The following is a 21,514-nucleotide window of genomic DNA, read 5'->3' as shown; positions in this document are numbered from 1 at the left end:
TTTCTAACACTTTTGTTCTCCCTTCACCTTCCTACACATTGTATTTCAAATTGTTTTTTTTAGGATTTTTATTCAAAAATGACATAAACATGCATGTATAAACCAAACTAGCACTTGCACATATATACTACATTTAGTAATTATATGATTCTCTAATTTGAGGGCATGGTCTCAAGCTTTGAGCCCTCACCATTGCCTGTATTGGAATTCTGGTCTCCCTATCTTCATTGCAAAATTTTCTAAGAAGGGAGGTAATACATTGTAATACTAAGCGGTAAGTTGTCAAATATTTCTGCTGTCTTGAAGTCCTCCATTCTCGGTTGGTCCATTTTTTCCAAAGATGTCAGTGACCTTACTGTGACTTTTAGCATTTATCTGGAGTGTCACTGATGGCAGCTACAACTTTCACTAGTCTCACTAGTGAATGCCCTTGAGATACTTTTTTATCACTTATATTTAAGTTCTTTGAATGTAGAGGCCATGCCTTATATTTTTTTAGAAGTTTATAGGCCACTTACAGACTCTGGTATCCTGAACAGGGGACTTGATTCCATCTGGTTGATTGATCATTATTAAGGCTGGGATTGTCACATGTCAAGTGGCAGGCACAGATTGGGATACTAAATTTCATCTCTACAAGCCACCATAAAATGATAGCATAATAAAAAAGGATTTCTACATGTGTTACCTTTTGTTGGCAATTTCTGTTTGTACTAAGCATTTTCTATGTGTTGTGTCAGTTAATTTAATATAATTCCATTTTTACTAACAGTACAGTTCAGGCTCAGAAGTGATTACATGGTCACAAGAAGTAGAAACATCTACTACTACATAAATTACATCCCAGAAGCTGAAAAAAAATTAGAGGACATGCATGTATGTTAGAAATTATTATTATTATTATTATTATTATTATTATTATTCCAGAGACAAAGTTTGGCTCTGTCACCTAGGTTGGAGTGCAGTGGCTCAATCATAGCTCATTGTAGCCTCAAGCTCCTAGGCTCAAGAAAACTCTCTGCCTCATCCTCCAAAGTAGCTAGGACTACAGGCATGTGCCACCACACCCGGCATTTTTTTTATTTTTTATTTTTTGTAGACATGGAGTCCTCCTATGTTGCCCAGGCTGGTTGAGAACTACATCCCAAGTAATCCCCCCACCTTGGCCTCCCAAGGTGTTGGGATTTCAGGTATTGGCCACTGCATCTGGCCTGAGAAATTCTTAAAGCGTAATGAAGGGTAGGATAATCTGTCTGCTGGGTAGATAGCCTGGGCCTGAGACATAACTCGATAGAAATCTGGAGTTCTAGAACCATAGATTTCAATAGTAAAACCCTTAACTTAGAGGCATACCTTTGCAGCTTTTTTGTTATTTTCATTCTGAATAAACTATATCAGGGAATTTGAACAATATCATAAGGGAATTTGGATTTTCTCCAATTACTTAGCATTTTACATTGCTCCATTATTAATCATGCTCAAGTTGGGCATCAAATGTTCTTATCAGAATAATGACCTTATTCCTGATGAAGGAAAGCCATGTTTCCCCTACTAATTGAGGCATTGTCCTCTAATTGCCCTGGCAAATAAAATATAACTAATCTTGTACATTTAATTTAATTTTAGGAGTTTTCTCCTTGAAGCCCTTTTGTTCAACAATGTGAAGTCTCAGCATCCTATTAGTCTAGTGCAATGTTGTCCAATAGGGAGATGTCAATCAAGGTACAAATTTCAGTTATGTTGGGTAAATAAGTTTTGGAGACCTAATATACAGCATGGTGACTATCGTTAATAATGATGTATTGCATACTTGAAGTTTGCTAAGAGAGTAGATCTTACATGTTCTTGCCACACACATATGCAAGACATCAGGTGATGTGATGTTAATCAGCTTGATAGTGGAAATCATTTTAAAATATGTGCATATATAAAAACATCATGTTGTACACCTTAAATGTATACATGTCATATTTGCTAATTACACATTAATAAAGTTGGGGGAAATTTTCTGCAATGATGGATACATTCTGCATGTATTCTGTCTTTCTGTTAAATTTTTATCTTCAAACAGAGCTTTTTCCTCTGTACCATCATGTGATTCCTTTCTCCTCTCACCTTATTCAACTAACTTTCTCTGACCACTTGTTTCTTAGCATTTTTCAGCCATTACATGCTTGCTTCTAGCAGAAATTCAAAATTGCTTCATTTAAAACATTTCATAGTAGCATCAGTTTCCCTACCTCCTCCCATATTTGGAAAGTTAAAACAATAGTTTGTCAAAGGTGTTTCTTTTCATGTCCATTATTAATGCAAAGCAGTATTTTCCAAAGCATGGAACATATACTCCTGGAGGAATGAGAGACAATTTTAAGTGGCCCAGTGCCAAGCATTTACATAATTATATTACTTATTTTTATTTTAATGGGTATTAGAAAAATGTGATTGGCATCTTAAAAGTGTAATTTCATGAATATTATTGCTGTGAAGGCAGAGTAGCATTTACATTTTAGAAATTCATTTAAAACAATATTAAGTAAGTAGTAGTACTATTGGTACACAGATAAAGCAAAATTTATTTCTTTATATTATAAATAGCTAAACTCTGGGAAATGTAGTTGTTAAATAAAATTTTCTGTTACTCCCATCCCATGCATTTCCCACACATTCCCTGAGCTCTATCCATGCTTGCAAACATAGCATGCATTACTTCTCCATCAGGCTTTTTTGGATTACTTTTGTCAGGAGTGCCCTGCTGATCTTGACCACTCACTCTCAACCAGGTGAAATTCTCCACAGTTATCAAGGTCAGATTAAATCCTTGAGAAAATTTTCTCTGCAACCTCTTATTCCACAACTCTTTCATAAAATGAATCACACCTTTCGATTTTCATTGCATGTTATTTATTCTTCAATTGTAGCAGTTATGTTTAGTTGGTTGTTTTGCTCACTGAATTGAGAATTCTTTAAAAGCAGAGAGAGTCTTTTTTCCCCTAAGATGTGTCTTATTTTATCCAACTTTATAAAACAAAAACATTATGAAAGTATATACTTTTATACATCTCAACCATAAGCTTTCATAAAGTAGCTGCTATGTATTGTGTATGACATAAGGCACTGAAGTCAAAATCATGTTCATACTTTTTACACCCACTAAAATGGCTACTATCAAAAAAGTGCTAAAATAATAAATGTTGGTGAAGATGTAGAGAAACTGGAACCCTTGAGCACTGTTGGTGGAAATGTAAAATGGTACAGTTGCTGTGTAAAACAGTATGGCAATTCTGCAAAAAATTAAAAAGACAATTGCCACACAATTGTCTATTAAGATACTTCTGGGTATATAGCTAAAAGAATTAAAGTCAGAATGCCAAAGAGATATTTGCAAACACATGTTTATAGCAGTATTATCCACAATAGCCAGGAAGTGGAAGGAACTTAAGTAGTCATAAGTGGATGAATAAAGATAATGTGGTACACACATGCAATGGAATATTATCCAGTCTTAAAAAGGAAGGAAAATCAGATGCATGTTATAACATGGATTAATCTTGAGAACATTATATTAAGCAAAATAAGCTAGTTGCAAAAAGACTGATTTTATCTATATGAGTCAGTATGAGTCTGTTTTGTGTTGACATAAAGGGCTGGGTAATTAATTTTTTTAAAAAAATGTTTATTTGGCTCACAATTATGATGGCTGGAAAGTTCAAGTTTGGGCATCTGCATCTGGTGAGGGCCTCAGGCTACTTCAGTTCATGGTGGAAGGTGAAAGGGAGTTGGCATGTGCAAAGAACACACGGCAAGAGAGGAAGCAAGATTCTAAGGTTGTATCTTAGAATCAATCACACTACTTGGTTCGTAGTAAATGTTTAAGAAATATTTGTCAAGCAACAAACTCATCTTTTAATTTAGTTATGTAAAGTCAATTTTTAAGACTCACACCCACCAACATATTACATTTGCAGATAGACTTTGGCTGCACTATAGTAATAAATACTCTGAGAAGCAAGTTCCACTTAATATTTATCTAAAGGAAACAAATAAGGACTTCAAATGCATGAAGAAAAATTACAGAACTTTCCAAAACCAAAACACAATAAATTTTTGAAATTACTTTGATCTCTGCCACTAAAGTGTTAACTTATTCAAATAATGCAGGCTAAAACACCATGCTTTATTTAAAATCAAGGTTTTTTTTTGGCTTGAATTATGAAGCCTGTTTATGCTGATTTCCTTCACCAAGTAATTGCTCAACTCTCCTTTTCACTTTGTGTGGTTAGCTGCATTACAAATATCACGTAGCTCTTTGCTATCAAGGTCAAACAATAAGATATATAGAAAGAACATCTGAATACAATACATTTTCAGTAAGCCTCTGTATATGAATGAGTCATTTACTCATGTCTAGAAAAACATGCAAAACAGCCAGGAACAATTTCTGTTTAAATAAAAAGTTAACTATATTGCCTTCTAGAAATCTCTTAGCCTATTTAAAAAGTATATTCTGGCTTGAATAGGCAATATATTTCTTTAGGAGATATTTCCTCTCTTTTTAGCTTTTTATTTATAACCTTAAATGAAGTCTGGTATATTAGGCCTGGTTCCGGCTTTTTTTTTTTTTTCACATTATCTGATTTTGAAATTGTGTAGGACAATTCCCTAAGTCAGTTTCTTCATTGTCAGTTGGTTATTTGACAGATACTTATTGTATGCTATATACCGTGCTAAATGCTGGGAAAAAAGCTGCATGAGACAAGGTACTTTAGCTAAAGGAGCTTACAGTCTTCAGATAAATAAGAAAATTGACGTTGTGTTTGACTTAGAGAGGGCTGTGTTTGCACTGCTGAGGTCATCTAATTAGGCTATGGTATCAAGGAAAACTTCCTGGAGGAGGTAATTCCTGAGGTAGTTTTTTAAAAAAGCAATTAGTAGATGTCAGCTGAATCAGGAAAAGTGGGCAAGAGATGTAGAATGAGCAACATGTGGGAATGCCCAAAGGCATGAAACAGCACTACACAGTAGGGAAACTGAGCATTCTGAGAAAAGGAAGTGCACACTAGGGAATGTGAGAAATGAGGCTGAAAGTGGTTGGCAAGTGGCCAGAACATGAATGAGCTTCCATTTAGTATGGGATTTGAACTTGATCCTGAAAGCTGATGGAGCCATTGAAGGACTAACAGAAAGAAAGTTACAATGTGAGATTTGTGTTTCACAAAGCACTTTGGTGGGAACCCAAATCAGAGGTCACTGTAGTGACCAGACTGAAAACATGACAGAGGCCTGGACAAGGCTTAGTGATGTGATAGGATAGGAATGAGTGGGAAGGTTTTTAGGGGATAATACTGTAAGGGATGGTGACTGTGGGTTGACTGAGAAGGTAGAGTTTGGGTATCTCCCAGCTCTCTGAGCAACTGGTTTGGGATTAATGTTATTCACTATGTCACAGAAGGATGAGGACGTGAGTGGGAGGAGTTTGGGACACAGTGTTTCTAATAGATGTTTGGACATGTAGGGATTAGAATTATCGGAGAGTTCTGAAAAAGAAATAGATTTTTAAAAATCAAAAAAATTGATTAGAGAGAGCCATTGGAAGTATTGAGTGACAATTGAAGTCATATAGGTGGATGAGATCACCTAGAGACCATGCGTTGAAAGTAGAGAACCAAGGTTGAGGCTCTGGATAAAACCACCACTTAAGGGGCATCTGAAAGAAGAGAAAGCCTGCAGATGAGACAGACAACCAAGGAGATAGGAGAAAACAAAAGAAATGTTCTTCCAGAAGTAGGAAGAATAGAGCAATCAGGAGAAGAATGTCAACAGTATCAAATACTCCCCAGAATAAGAACAGAAAAGTTTTCATTGCTATGATGGCTAATTTTGTGTGTTGACTTTACTGGGCTAAGGGATGCCCACATAGCTGGTAAGATTATTTATGGGTGTGTCTTGAGCGGTTTCTGTAAGAGGATAATATTTAAAGCAGCACACTGTGTAAAGAAGATTCATCCTCACCGAGGTGGATGCGCATCATCCAATCTGTTGAGGGACTGAATTAAACAAAATGGTGAGAGCATGCAAGCTCCTGATTTTCAGGCTTTCAGCCTCAGACTGGGAGTCTTATCATCTGCTCTCCTGATTCTCATGCCATCGGACTCAGACTGAATTACACCACCAGCTTTCCCGGGTCTCCAACTTGCAGATGGCAAATCATGAAACTTCTTGACCTCCATAATCATGTAGATCAATTTAAAAACATAATTATAAATCAAATTATAAAGCCAATAATGAATCTCTTCATATATATCTGTATATTTTCTACTGGATCTGTTTCTCTGGAGAATGATGACTAATATAATTGGCTTTAGAAAGTGCAAGAGATATGAAAGTTTTTGGTGACCTTAATGAAAGCCATTTCAGTGATGTACTGGGGCAAAAACTCCTTCATCAGATTACAGAGTGAATGGAGCAAAATGGAAATATTGCTTGGGTGCCGTGGCTCATGCCTGTAATCTGAAGACTTTGGGAGGCCAAAGCAGGAGGATTTCTGGAACCCAAGAGTTTGAGACCCACCTAGGCAACACAAGGGAACCTCATCTCCATAAAATTAAAAAAAAAATTAGCCAGGCAGGTGATTTGTGCCTGTAGTCCCAACTACTTGGGATGCTGAGTTGAGAGGATCACTTGATCTTGGCAGGTCAAGGCTGCAGTGAGCCATGATCATGTCACTGCACTCAAGCCTTGGTGACAGAATGAGATCCTGTCACACACACACACACACACACACACACACAGAGGCAGAGGCAGAGGCAGAGACATGAGAGAGCAAATACAGACAGAAGGTAAAACTCTTATTTAGAAGCTTTTAGAGGGCTACATGGAGTTGAGAGTGGTGTTAGTTTTATTTTGTTTTTCTTTACTTTTAAAGATGAAAGTTATTTCAACGTGTTCATATGTTAAGGAGACAATCCATTGGAGAAGGAATCCAAACATTGGGTGACAAATTAGCCTTGGAGGGATTGGAGGGAGATGAGGAGGACATGGCGTGTACTACACAGAATAGAAAATTGTATTTAAAGCAAGGTATTTGTAGAGTGGAAGTTGAGGAAATTTTCTCTTGATGATGTTCATTTTGTTCCTGGAGAACCAGAAAGGAGAAAGAGGCAAGACGGAATTTGAGGAGAGGCAAAGTTTTGTGATTTTGCACCAACTTGTAGAATTATTTTCCCCCTTAATTTCATTTTGGCCTAAAAGAAGGAAAAGATGATTTGAAGGGTTGAATTTATTGAGGCTAGGGACTTTTTGAAATATGGGTAACTGGATGACAAAGGAGATTAAGGAAAGATGTCAGCAAGTAACTGAAATTATACAGGATTTAGGCTATTTTGTGAAACTTAAAATGCTGCAATAGGTGGAAAGAAATATAGAGGCTCCCCAAGCTTTATTTCTTGAAATAATTAACTGTCAGCCAAGCAAAGGTGGATGTAGAGGGTGTAATGCAAAAATACATAAGGTGAAAGAGAGTGTATCCTATTCAAGGAAATGAAAATAATTTAGTGTAGCTGGAACATGAAACATGATAGTGCAAGACTTGAAGACAGAAAAACATATAGGCGTCAGATTATAAAAGATGTGATAAGCAAAGCGCAGAATTTGGACTTTCTTTTGTGAAATACTGGAAACGATTGGAGGGTTTTAAGCAAAGTAGCCAACTAGTCATATTTGTACTTTGTATCATCAATATGGAGAATGAATTAGAGTGGAGCAGGAAGAATCAGACAGAACAGGATGTAGTATGAAGGATGCAGCAGGAGAAGGAGAGTGGACTTAGGAGACATTCGGGTGTTTGGTGAGAGGCTGGAGGTGAGGGGGAAATGGTGCATTCAATGAATTCGTGAACAGAGGAAGAAGTTTCAAGAGAAAGTTACTTAGTCCAGGTTTTGCATTTTGGGTTTGAGATCCTTGGGGATCAATGAGATATTTAGCCAGTAGTAATTTATTCTAGTCAGAACCTCTGGGAAACAAGCTTGTCCTAACATACAGATTTTAAAGTCACTGGCATATAGATGATAATTAAATCCATAGGAATAGATGCGACTGTGTAAGGAGAGATTATGGAGTGAAAGAGAAGTACCTCAAAGAACATATTTAAGAAGCATGCTGAAGAAAAGATTATTGCAAAAGAATAAAGAAGGAACAGTCAGAAGAAGGAAACTAAGAGAACAGAAACCAAGGGAAAAAAATGTCAAGAGGGTCAGTTGTGTTACATGTTTTACACATGACAGAAAATGCAGCAAAGTGCCTATAGATTCAGGTCACCAGTAACTTTGGAAAAAACAATAGGTGTGTGGGAGCAGTGTGGGTAGAAGTCTGACCGGATAGGTGTGAGGTTGGGAGAAAGTGTGAGCAAATGTAGACAACATCATCAGGGAGTTTCATTGCTGAGAAGAGAAAATACCCTTAAGAAAAAGGTATTTCTTTGACAAACTCAGAGCATGCATTGTTGAATCTTTCAGAAGGGAAAGATTTGAACGTGTCTAAATGTGTGTGGTTAGGAGACTGTACAGTGGAGAAGTTAAAATTATAGTACAGGCAGGGGTGCTTGATTGATCAAGGTCTCTGAGCAGCAGGAGGACATAGGATCCAGAGCATGGGTGAAGAGAGTAGACTCAGGAAGGGTGAAGGACTCTTCATCCATTATAAAAGGTGAGCAGCTACAAAAGAGGTAAAATTGTAGGTTTGGTTAAAGGAAGCTGAGGGAATTGTTCTCAATGGTTTATATTTTCCCTATGAAGTAGAAGGCATGTACCTGCTGAGTAGAGGGAGGAGGTGGTGGGATGGTGGAGGTGATGAAGGTGGTGATCACAGTCATGGAATGGAGATATAGTACTAGAGATCACGGGGGTGGAAATGTCTAAAACAGCTGCCAGTGAAGCACAAGAAGATGAATGGACAACATTGAGGCTGCCATTAGGCTGGAGGCCATTTCAGACAAGGAACAATTCTGGGTTATGACAAGGTCCAGGATTTGGCTATGGCAGTAAGTTTTTAGATTGGGGTGAAAGTCCCAGCAGATATAAAAGTAAATGACCTGGGTCCTGATGAGTAATCTATATGAACTTGGAAATAGTATAGGATAATGACAAGTCCAAGGTGAGGGGAAAAAGTAAATCAAATGAAGCAGAGTGATGAGAAGGTTAGTAAATGCCTATGAAGATGAGCGGTTAAGGATAAGTCAGTTAGATAGCATGTAAAAAAAAGTACATGTAAAAAAAGTTTGGAAGCAGCATTGGGAAGCAACAAAGCTGACTTCTTACTCCCCATACCTGTAAGGAAGTATTAAATAAGCAACCCCAAGTTGAGGAAGATTCAGGAGAAGTTGGGATATTTGGGGATGGCCAGATCTTAGTGAGGTCATAAGGAGGGGAATGTTCAGAGTAGAGTGAATGAATAGTGGAGTCCATTCCTCCATAATTTATCATTTATTCAATGAAAATTTACTGTAAAACTACTATGTGCTAGGCACTTGATAATGCTGGACATACAATGTGAGCAAATACCTTTTCTACTCTCATGGAGCCTACTGTTTAGTGGGAAAGGCAGCCATTACTCAAATAATCATACAAATTTAAAACTGAATGGGTAGTGAAATTGTGATGAAGAAAATAAACTTATTTCTCTATAACAAAGGAATATAATCTATTCTGAATGAGGATTAGAGACAGCTTGAAGAAATAAAATCTGAGCTTAAATCTGAATGAAAGATGAAAAATTTCTAAGCATAGCTGGAGGATGGTTGGAACAGGTGGAGGAAATGACAAATATTCCAGGCAGTGGGGCAGCATGTACAAAGACTGTGAGATAAGAGACAGCCCTGCAATTTCAAGGAACTGATAGAAACCAATGTGGCTGAAGCAAAGAAAAAAGCAGGAAAGTAGAATGGAATGAAACCAGCAGGGGAGAGACAAGAAGAAACAAGATAGCCTTGTAAGATTTGAGAAGGACATGCAAAAAAATGGAAGAATTTTAGCAGGAGGTTGACATGATAACATTGTCACTTTGCAAAGATTATTTTGATTGTAGGATGGAGAGTATTTTGGGATTGGGCCATAATGGATACAAGGGGAACAATTTAAAGGCTACTGCAGTCACCCAAACAAGAGATGATGCAGCTTGGGTTAAAGCAATAGCAGTGGTGATAGAGAAAAATGATTGGATTCTGGAAATATGTAGAAGGCCAAATGGGCAGGACTCAGTGGTGGCAAAGAATGGAAAAGTGTATAAGGGATAATAGTTAAATTTCAGCTTTGTGCATTTGAGTGGAAGGTTGGTGAGAATCAGTTTGGTTTAAGAATAAGATTATAAACTTTGTCTTGGACATACTCAGTGGAAGATTTAAAACATCTAAGTAAAGACTCTGAGTACACTGTATATGTCTAGAAGCCAGAGTAAAATACTGGGTTGAAGACAATTTGAGAGTTATTCTTTCAATTCATTAAAGCAGTCTTTCTGAGCACGGGCCATACGCAAAGCATGTTTTATGCCCTGGATAATGAGGTGTTAAGTTTTAGAGGCAGTGCCTAGAGTACTCAAGGATAGTTTGGATGCTAGGGCAATGAAAAGAGGGATGAAAGGTGACCACCACATGTTTTTGTTTGTTTGTTAAAGAACTGAGTGGATGTTGTTACCATTTGCTGAGATGGGGAGAATGAGTCAAGATTCATATTAGAAATTCAAGGGGAAATTTCAAGTTAAAGTGAAAAGTGAAAGTTAGATATATGAGCCTGGAGGTCAGGAAAGGAGGTGGAGTAGGAGGTATAAATTTTAGAGTTACTGGCTTATGTATGGTAATGGGACTGAGGGGATCACCCAGGAGGCATGTGTATGGTTTGGATGTGTTTCTCCAATGTGACCTCCAGTGTTGGAGGTGGGCATACTGGGAGGTATTTGGGTTATGAGGGCATATCCCTCATGAATGTCTTGGTGCTGTCCTCACAATAATGAGTGAATTCTGACTCTATTTCTTCACAAAAGAGCTGATTGTTTAAAAGATCCTCCCCTCTCTCTCCCCACATTCCCTCATGTGACACACCTGCTCTCCCCTTGCCTTCTGCCATGAGTAAAAGTTTCCTGAGGCCTCAGCAGAAGCGGATGCTGTTCCCATGCTTATAAAGCCTGCAGAACAGGGCAAAATAAATCCCTTTTCTTTATAAATTAACCAGTCTCAGGTATGCTTTTAAAGGAATACAAAATGGACTAATACAGCATGTGTACATTAAAAAGAGCAGAGATCCTAGTAAAGTCCTCCAACCCTAAAGTTCTCCAACCATTAGAGAAAGAACAGAGAAAGGAGAGCTGGACATAAGACTCAAAAAAAGAGTGGCCAGTGAAATAGAAGGAAAGCTGGATACATGTGACTTGAAACCAAGAGAAGAAAGAATTTCAGAAAGAAAGAAATGATTGCTGAGTTGAATACACTGGTGCATTGAATTATACAGAGGATTATTTATTAAAATCAGAAATAAAAAAGTCGCTCACACTCTCGTGACTTTAAGTGTTGAATGGAATGACGTTGTAAACCAAAAGTTTTCTCAAGACAGGTCTCCATCAATTTAGGAAGTTCATTTTGCCAAGGTTTAGGATGTGCCCATTACACAGCCTTAGGAGGTTTTGAAGACATGTGCCCAAGGTGGTTGGGGCACAGGTTGGTTTTATACATTTTAGGGAGACATGAGACATCACTCAATATATGTAGATATACATTGGTTCAGTCCGGAAAGGTGGGATGACTCTAAGCAGGGAGGAGACTGCCCGGTTATAGGTAGATAAAAGACAAATGGTTTCATTCTTTTGAGTCTCTGACCTTTCACTGAATAAACGATTTACAGGAATAGTCACTTATGCCTTAGTCTGGCTTAGTGAAACAATAGGGCAAAGAAAGCAATCAGATATGCATTTGTCTCATGCGAGCAGAGAGATGAGTTTGAGTTCTGCCGGTCATTTGTCCATAACGGTGGGAAAATTATAAAGGAGACATGCAGCTTTTAAAAAAATCTTTGTAGCTATCTTATTTAGGAATAGAATGGGAGGCAGGTTTTCCCAACGCAGTTTCCAGCTTGACTTTTCCCTTTGGCTTAGGAATTCTGGGGTCCTGAGATTTACTTTCCTTTCACAATGGAGACCAGAGAAGTAGTGGAATATGTTAAAAAAAAAAAAAAAGGCAGATGAAAAAGTGACTATAGCAAGCTGATTGGATGGGATTTGAAGGAGTATGTGGAAAATGCAACCAGGGATCTAGGAAGTCTTATTTTCTGAAATGAGAAATATTAATGTATGATTGTATGACTATAGGAATCATTCAGTACAGAGGGAAAATTTGATATATAGGAGAGATTGGGAATAACTATAGGGGTAAAGTCTTAAAGTAAGTAAGTATAGGGTTAGTGAGACAGTTAATTTTTTGTCTGTCAACTTGGCTAGGCTACAGTGTTCAGGTATGTGGTAAACGTTATTTCGGATGTTTCTGTCAGGGTGCTTTTAGATGAGATTAACATTTAAATGGGTGGATTTGGAGTAGAGAAGATTGCCCTCACAATGTGGGTTAGCCTCCTTTAATTAGTTGATAGCCTGAATAGACAAAAGAGCCAAAGGGAATTCTGCCAGCAGTTGATCTTTGAACCTGAACTGCAATATCAGTTCTTCCCTGATTTCCAGCCCGCTGGCCCACCTGGTAGATTTTGGACTTGCCAACCTCCATTATTGGGGAGTGAATTCCTTAAAATAAATCTTTTCCTCTCTCTTATATATCTTATTGCTTCTGTTTTTCTTTAGAACCTACTAATACATGCAGCCTTTGAGAGATATTTCCCCCATTGTACCTGAGGAAAGGTAAAGAGCAGGTAGTTTTAGTGGCAGGAAGACAAAGCAGTTTCTGTCTGATTGTTTCTATTTTCAACAATTTTTTTTTTTTAAATCCTGAAAGTGATGGTGGAAAAGATAATGATGCAACTTTGCAGAGAGAGGAGAAGATGTAGAGAGAGGGAGACCAAATATGTCAAGAAACATTAATATCGTTTTTGGAAAATAATGCATATGTGTTTGAGTTTTGTGGGCCACAAAAATAAAGAGGTCATTCAGTAGGCTTCTGTGTTCTCCTTTAGCAACATTCAATTGCTAGGTACTTGCATAGAATAGACAAATGGAGTAAGAGATTAAGTCAGGTAGCATTTTGTCATGTAGATCGGGGTCCCCATCCCCTGGGACTTGGACCTGTACCAATCTGTGGCCTGTTAGGAACTGGCCAAAAGGTAGGAGGTGAACAGTGGGTGAGTGCACATTACCATCTAAGTTACGCCTCCTGCCAGGCTGGGAGTCAAGCCCTAGTTTGAACTGTGCATGTGAGGGACCTACGTTGCATGTGCCTTATGAGAATCTAACTAATGTCTGATAATCTGAGGTGGAACAGTTTCATCCCGAAACCATCCCCCCTACCTGCCCACCCCTGTCCATGGAGAAACTGTCTTCCATGAAACCAATCGCTAGTGCCAAAAAGGTTGGGAACTGCTGATGTAGATGAAAGAAATTATGGTAATTTGAAAAAGGATGCTGGAATAGAGGCTCATTGACTCTAAATTTGATAAGGATGGTATTGAGAATTTGAGAGGAAGTCTTCAGGAGGTCAGTGGAATGCTAGGGTGAAGGTACTAGAGATAGTGGTCAGAGAATATGATTGGTTTTATATCCATGTATCAGAGGGCTTTCAGTTTTTGAGATAAGGACCTTGGAAGTAAAAGAAGAGTTGAACGAAAATCACTGGAGCCAAGGAAAACCTCAGTACTAGGTGACACAAGCATTATTTTAGGACTGGATCAACATACAGATGATTAATAATCCTAACAGGGTCTTCTGACTTTGTTGAAGCTCAGCTCTAACAACTTGACATGGGAATGATTGGCCTTTAGAAAGTCTTCTGGCTTCTGTGAAGTTTATCATCAAGTATAGAATATGAAATGTTTAAGTCTGAATACGAAAATAAATAAGAAACTGGAGTTATGCACAAAATTAGGAGCTCATTTGGGTTCCCAGGTAAACAAAAATAACATGAATATATTTTTGTGTACCTATCAGAAAGAATCAGTAGAAATGCTTTAAAAACTAAAAAAAGTTTAGAAATACATGAGACATTATTACTGGATTGGAGGTAGACTATTCACCTTTTTAATTTTCTACAATTCAATATTAAAAGATATCCAATATGTGATACTTTATTCCAATTGACTTTAAATAGCCTTGCATAAGCCTAAATGGAAAAAGAAAATCTACTGCAACCAACTGAATGAATAAACTCAACCATGTTTAACTTTTGATTTGTAAAGTGAAAAAAAAAGTTCACTATCTTCCTGTCTTTCCCTACTTTATTGACAAAGAATATTAGCTAGAAAATAATGGTTTGTTGTTTTTATAATATCCTATTATTTTATGTCAACTTAAAAGACAAAAAAAAATTTGTTAAATTGCAGCTAAATTAATTCATTGGAAAATTGAACATTTCTCAATGAAGAAAAAATAGACATCTCTAGAAAATGGAAGAATAACAGGCAAATTAATGAACCTTTTTTCCAGATTTTCTTTGAAAGTTATTTGTTTGCCTAAATAAGAAACTACTTCAACTCTTGGCATCAACCTCCAACAACTTTGTCTCTTAGCTGCAACCTCCTCAGGAAGGTGCCTTGATAACAAGAAGAACTCAACAGAAAAAAAAAGTATGTGTCAGGAATATACTTATGTGTTTTCCTTTTTTGTAATTACATTTTGTTTTCACAGTTATATCTACAAATGGTTTAAAGAGTCAGATAATTCTACAGGGTTTGTTATGCAAAACAGTAGTGCTCTTCCTCTTCCAACATTTTCTCCATCACCAGAGGCAATCACTTTACATTCTCTTAGTTGATTCTTCTAGTGTTTTCTTTCTATGGAAGCTGTTGGTTTAGCTTTCATTTTTCGTAACTCCAAGTATACATATGCATCATTTTGTCCTCTCATCAGTCAAATATAGTTATCTAGATCAAAATTCAGTGGCTCAGCAAACTCTATTTAAAGCTTTGACAATTAGTGAACTACTTTTCATCTCCTGCCCAAGAAACTCTTGATTACCATTAGAGTTAATTATTATCTTTCTGAAGTATTTCTGTTATTAAATTGCAAATTCTCTGCCAGTTGTCTAAATGTACTTCCAGTTTATTAGTTTCTGCAAAAAAAAAAAAACCACAAAAAAACAAAACAAACAAACAAAAAAACCTGGTGAGATTTTTATTGGGATTGTATGGGATCTGTAGATCAATGAGTAGCATTGCCATCTTAATAAAATTATGTCTTCTCATTCATGAACATGGGATGTCTTTCCACTTCATTAGATTAGATCATCTTTAATTTATTGCAATACTACTTTGTGAATTTTTATCTAAAAATCTGGCACTGCTTTTATTACACTTATTTCTAAGTATTTTACTCTTTTTGATGTTATGTTAATATAATTATTTAATTTCATTTGCAGATTGTACATGGCTAGAAAATACAAATACAATTGATATTTGTATATTGATCTTATATTCTGAAACCTTGCTGCATTTGTCATTAGTTCTAAATGGTGTTTTTGTGAATTTCTTAGTATATTATACATAGAGGATCATGTTATCTGTGAAGAGAGACATGTTTACTTTTTCCTTTTCTTTCCCAATGTCTTTTATTCTTTTAGTTGCTTGTTAAATTGGCTATTTCCTCCAGTATCCTTCTACTGTTGAGTAGAAGTAGTGAGAATAGATATTTTTTTTACTTGTGTCTGTCCTTGAAGAGCATTTCATCTTTAAATATTAAATATAATTTTCACTGTAAGTTTTTTTGTAAATATTCTTTCAGATTCAAATAATTTTCATCTCTTACAAGGTTTTTGAGATATTTTAACATGAATGAATGTTGAATTTTGTGAAATGCTCATGAAGATTTTGTTCCTTATTCTATCAATGTGGTATATTACATTAGTTGATTTTCAGATGTTAAATTAACCTTGCATTCCTAGGATAAATCCTACTTGGTCATGGTATGTAATTTTTTCATATGTTGTTGGAGTTCATGTGTTAATATTTTGTTAAGGATTTCTGCTTCTATATTTATGAATATTGGTCCATTTTCATATAGTTCCCAAGTCCTAAATTGTTTTTAACTAGCTAAAAGATAAAAAAAGAAAAATATTTCGTGGCATGTGAAAACTATGTGAAGCTCAAATTTCAGTGTCTGTCTATAAATAAAGTTTTATTGAAACACAGCCACATTCATTTACCTATTTTCTATGGCTATATTAATATGTAACAGCAGACAAGTTTCAACAGAGTAATTATGAGAGAAGCTGTAAGACCTCCAAGCCAAGAATATTTATTACTTAGCCTTTTACAGAAAACATTCGCTAACCTGTAGTATAGATTATCTGTTACCTTTTTCTCTGCTTCTTTGCATCTGCAGTTATTTCTGATTAATAGCTTGATATTGTCAATTTAAAGTATAGAGATTTTGGATAATGGCACCTTTCTGAAAAGAGCATTAAGTTTTAATCTGGAAGGCAATCAATTTGTCAGTGGATCACCTTTATCAGGTTGAGATTTGGTTTTAGGTTCTGTTAAGGAAGGTCTGTTTTGTCTTTAGTCTTACAGCACAGCCCTAACATTACCTAGTTCTTATACTTAGGGTATGGCCTTTTTTGGAGTCTCTACAAAATGTCTGGGGACTCACCAAGTATTCTCTACAATCACTGAGCCTAATTGCCAACCCCTATCCCTCCCAGCACTATGCTGTATCTGAAATATCTTTTCAACCCTCTAGCTTCTGAGCAGCTTTCTTGGCTTGATCTCCCAGATTCTTGTGCTGTACATATATAGCATAAAAGCTGGCTCTGAGGGGAATTTTCACATTTTCACACAGTGTTTTTAAGCTGCTTCTTTTAGGTCCCTCCTTTTTGGAACTCTGCCCACCAAATTCCAGTTGCCTTTACAGATCTGAATTACCATCCCTGTCGCTTTTACCCAGTGAGACTGCCACTCTGGGCACCGTTTCTCCACACTGTGATCTGGAAAATGCCCATAGGTGAAAGCTGGGATGAACTTGGAGCTCATCTAATGTGCTTCCTTTTTTATGTGTTTCTGTTCCCTAAAGAATCGCAGTCTTAAATTGACTCCTGTCCAATATTTTATCCAGCTTTTAAAATTGTTCATAAGGGAAAGTTAATTCCAGTATCAGCCACTCTATCATGACCAGGTCCAGATCAATTAGTTTTCAAAAATAATTTCTATGCCAGATATTCTCTCTCTCTCTCTCTGTATGTATATATATATATATTAGAAATTATAAACATTACCATTTTAATAAAATTATATAATGTTTTATATGTTTATAAAATTATAAACATAAATTTAATGATTTTATAATTTTATAAGCATATAAAACATGATTTATATCTATATTTTACATAAATATATAAAATCATATAGATATAAATCATGTTTTATGTTTATAAAATTATAAACATTAAAAATTATATATTTATAGATGATTTTGTGTGTGTGTATATATATATATATATATATATATATATATATATATATATACACCTTATCTCCATTTTTAAAAATTAGGAAACTGATGATCAGAAAATCTAAGAGAATTTCCTAAAATTAATCCAGCTTGTCAATAGAGCTGGAATTGGAACTGAGATTACTTGGGCTCCAAGTTCCACCTACCTAGCCACTAATAAGTCAGTGTATAAAATCCACCCAGGAGTCATTACAATTTTACCCACAATTTTCCATCAGTATTTTTATGCCTTAAAATATTTAGAGGGAGAGAATATTGAAGTCACTGACTGAAATAACTGATGTTTATATAAGGGTCTTTCTCCCTTATTTACAGATATTTGATAACTGATTGTCTATAAAACAGTAAGTTCTCCTGAGATATCATCATCTCCAGATTTTTTGTTCCTAATATCTTATGATATTAAGATAATCCTACTCATTTAGAGGAAATTGATACTACTGAGTAATTCCTTCAATGAATGTGGCAAACTTCCTGTCTACAGAGACCACGTCACCATGACAAAGACATACCAAACCATGCTTTTGGACATGGAATACTCTGCAAATAATAATGAGAAATTTTAAACCCATCAAAATGTAGTCTGACTCTGCAAAATTCACCCTTAACCACAACTAACAACACTAATCTCTAATCCTCCATCTCTCTTAGTAAAAAAGGTAAATTATAAACCTACAAACAGTATTCTGAGTTTACCCCAAAGACATGTTTCCAAAATGCAAAACAGAAAAATTACATAAACAAAAACATGGTGTAAAGTGTGAGAACGGTCTTTAATATCTGTTGCCTAGTGTCTGTTTCCCTGGTCTATGCACATTTTCATATCCACTAATGCCATTTACAGACAATCTTCATTGATGATGATTGCTCACTGAAGTTCTATGCTTTAATATCCCAATTATTATATCAATTTCTTGGATGTAAATGGACTTACCCATTCTACTCCTCTGTCATTTCCCCTCTCCACAAATTTCTCATCAGTTTTTCCTGGCCTTGTCTCCCATTTGAGTTCTATTATGTGAATCAAAACCATGAAGCTCTATCATTCTAGAGGCCATAGATTTAATACTACATGTTGAGAAGATTCAATCTGGCTTAGGAGATAAAAAGATGAAGAGAATGATACAGGAAAAGCATATGGCCACTGGGCATTTGCAGCAGCACAAGCAATTGCAGACAGTTGTTCAGCAATTTGGGGAAGATCATCAGTTACCTCTGGTGCATGACTGTGAAACTTGTTTCCCCAATAATGTGCACAGGTGCAGTCTATGCTAAACAGATTAGTCACTGCCTGGTGACTCTAAGGTCTGAAACATAGGGCAAATTCCACTCTTCCTCACATCAGTGGAAATGTCTTCAAAATGAGAAACACTAAAGAAGGTACAGCTGACAGCCAACTTCTGCTTCCTTAGGGAATTCAATAGAACTAGTCTGTGTCTGAAGATAAACTTGGGTAATATAATGGTAAGAGAGGCAGAGTTTTTTGTGGCATGGAAATTCTGCAATAGCATCATGCCACTAACCACAACTGATAAAGAGGAGGTAAATTGAGAAGTAGGTAGGTCCCTGGAACCCACATGCCACCACTGAAAACTACATACAGATGCTTAGCCTTTTGCCTTCATCTCCTTTTCTTTTGATCAGAGCTCATGGAGGACTGATTTTGAGGCCAGAGATGGACAAAAGTCTTGCAGCAGGAAAAAGAGAAACGGCCCTTTTCTACATCTTTTATGTCTAATTCCATGTCAGACACACTATTGTGACACTTAGACTTTTGACTTCTGTTTACTTACTTTACAAATGCTATCTAACTACTTAAGTATTTCTTTTCTTTTAGAGATGATGTCTTGCTATGTTGCCCAGGCTGGCCTCCCCCTCTTGGGCTCAAGTAATCTTCCTGTCTTAGCATTAAGAGTAGCTAGGACTACAGGCACACACCACCATACTTACTGGTTAGCTACTTCCTAAGAAATGAGCATGGAGTACCGAATCAGAGGATAAGAAGGGATCAGATGCTGTATTCCCCCAGAAATGGAGTAACAAAAAAGCATAAGGCTTGAGTCTGCCTTGAGGGCTTACCAACAGGATGGAAATTTTTTACATCTCTCATCTTCTTCTCTCATCTTGGTTTTCTCCCTTCCTGACTCAGGAGAGTTAGAGCATTTGGATTCAGTAGTCCCTTTAGAGAACTGACCAAATGCAAATGCAGACATTGAAGTGCAGACACAGCACTGAGTCGTGACATGCCAAAAACATTCAAAGGGAGGCAAGCCAAATGTGAAGGAAGAGGGCACTGAAGCAACCAGTTATTCAAGGCAGGCACCTGAAATCACCATAAATGTTTTAATAGAGACTTCTACCATGATTTGCTGCTAGGTACAGCTGGAGTGCATTTTATTCATGTCTGCTACATTTGGTGGGTCCACTAAGGGCAAATTTATTGCCACTGTTGGAATTTTAATGCCCATGAGGCTACAAGCCTTGGTCCTGTTTAACAATTCTTCAAAGTGTCCTGTGCAAATCTAAGGTGGAATATCAAGAGTATAAAAGATGGTTGGGAAAGAATGGGAAAACATGTTAATTATGAAACAGAAAATGCTTCAGTTGGGGTTAATTTCTGTAGAAAGAAACCTCAGGGATATTTCAGTTAGCAAGTAGGTTTTACAGAATTCAAACATAGATTGGAGAGATTTTGCAAATACACGTTTTCTCATATTTTTGATGATTAAAGACTGAATTTTGTTAAAGGAATGGGACCTTGTTAACTGAACAAAGAATCCCATATTCTTTTTATCCTTCCATATTCCTTTTCTCCTCTGTTGAAAGGACACAGTCCATTCCTTTTTTGTGTGTATTTTCTCCCCAGCCCCTCTCTCAGTGGGAAATCCTATCACTGGTATTTTTAATTTGACTGTTTCAGAGCCTTTGGATTCAGCAGTGGCATCAGCATGTCTATGTGAGAGCAACCTTACTTGTTAAACTTACTCAATTCCTCGTATTACACTGAAGTGGAAAATTTTTTTTAAATGCTTTATCATTTTTCAAGGCAAAATGAAAAATGATAAGCACAGTCTAAATAAAGAAAAATTTGAAAAATATCTCTCTTTTAAGAGTCAGTTATTAATTGAGATCTGGATCAAAATAGGTATAACAATGCCTGGGACAGAGAGTCAGTTTTCCTTTGGTAGAAATATGGTCCAAGATTTCTGTGGCAGATACACAGGACTCCCTTTTGGAGTTGGGGGACTGTGAAAGGAGCTGTTAGGCTCCCCTGCTGGGTAGTTTACCTCATTTAAGTCTTACAGCTCCCCTGGGAGAAAGACACGCGTAGTCTCGCTGTACGGAGGAGAATGTCTCAGAATTTAAGTTAATTGCTTACAGTCTCTCTGCGGATAAGTTTCAGATGTGCCACTGAAACTCAAATCTGCTTAGGTTCCTTTCACAGCGCTACATTGCCTCAAACGGAGACGTTTTGAGTTGGTCTGAATATGCTTTTTCCAGTTCGCAGAAGTGATTGGAAGAAGTTGTTTTTCCTTCCATTTCCTCCAGGCCCATTATGGCGAGCGTAGGAGCAACATCTAGGATTCTCCGTTTGGGTTTCAAATCCGAGGCGGGCACCTCTCGTGTCCTGCCGCTGTCCCAGGCAGGTGGTGCTGGATTCCCCGGCGCTCGGGCAGAAACGAGGAGTCTCCGCCAACTCCGCAAAGAGGATCTATTCCCAGCCCCCTTGTCTCCCTAAAAAACACCCAAACCAAAACAATCACAATCTAGACCGTGGGCCTCTGCGGACCGGGCAGAAGAGGGTCGGGGGCAACAAGGCACCTCGGCAGCGCCCTCTGGCGAGAGCAAAGCGAGCAAGTCCCCCGCCCGCGCCCAGCTC

The sequence above is a fragment of the Saimiri boliviensis genome, chromosome 4 (assembly GCF_048565385.1).
Source record: "Saimiri boliviensis isolate mSaiBol1 chromosome 4, mSaiBol1.pri, whole genome shotgun sequence".
In the NCBI taxonomy this organism is placed as follows: domain Eukaryota; kingdom Metazoa; phylum Chordata; class Mammalia; order Primates; family Cebidae; genus Saimiri; species Saimiri boliviensis.
The sequence above is the reverse complement of the archived record's forward strand: the minus strand, read 5'-3'. Positions refer to the sequence as shown.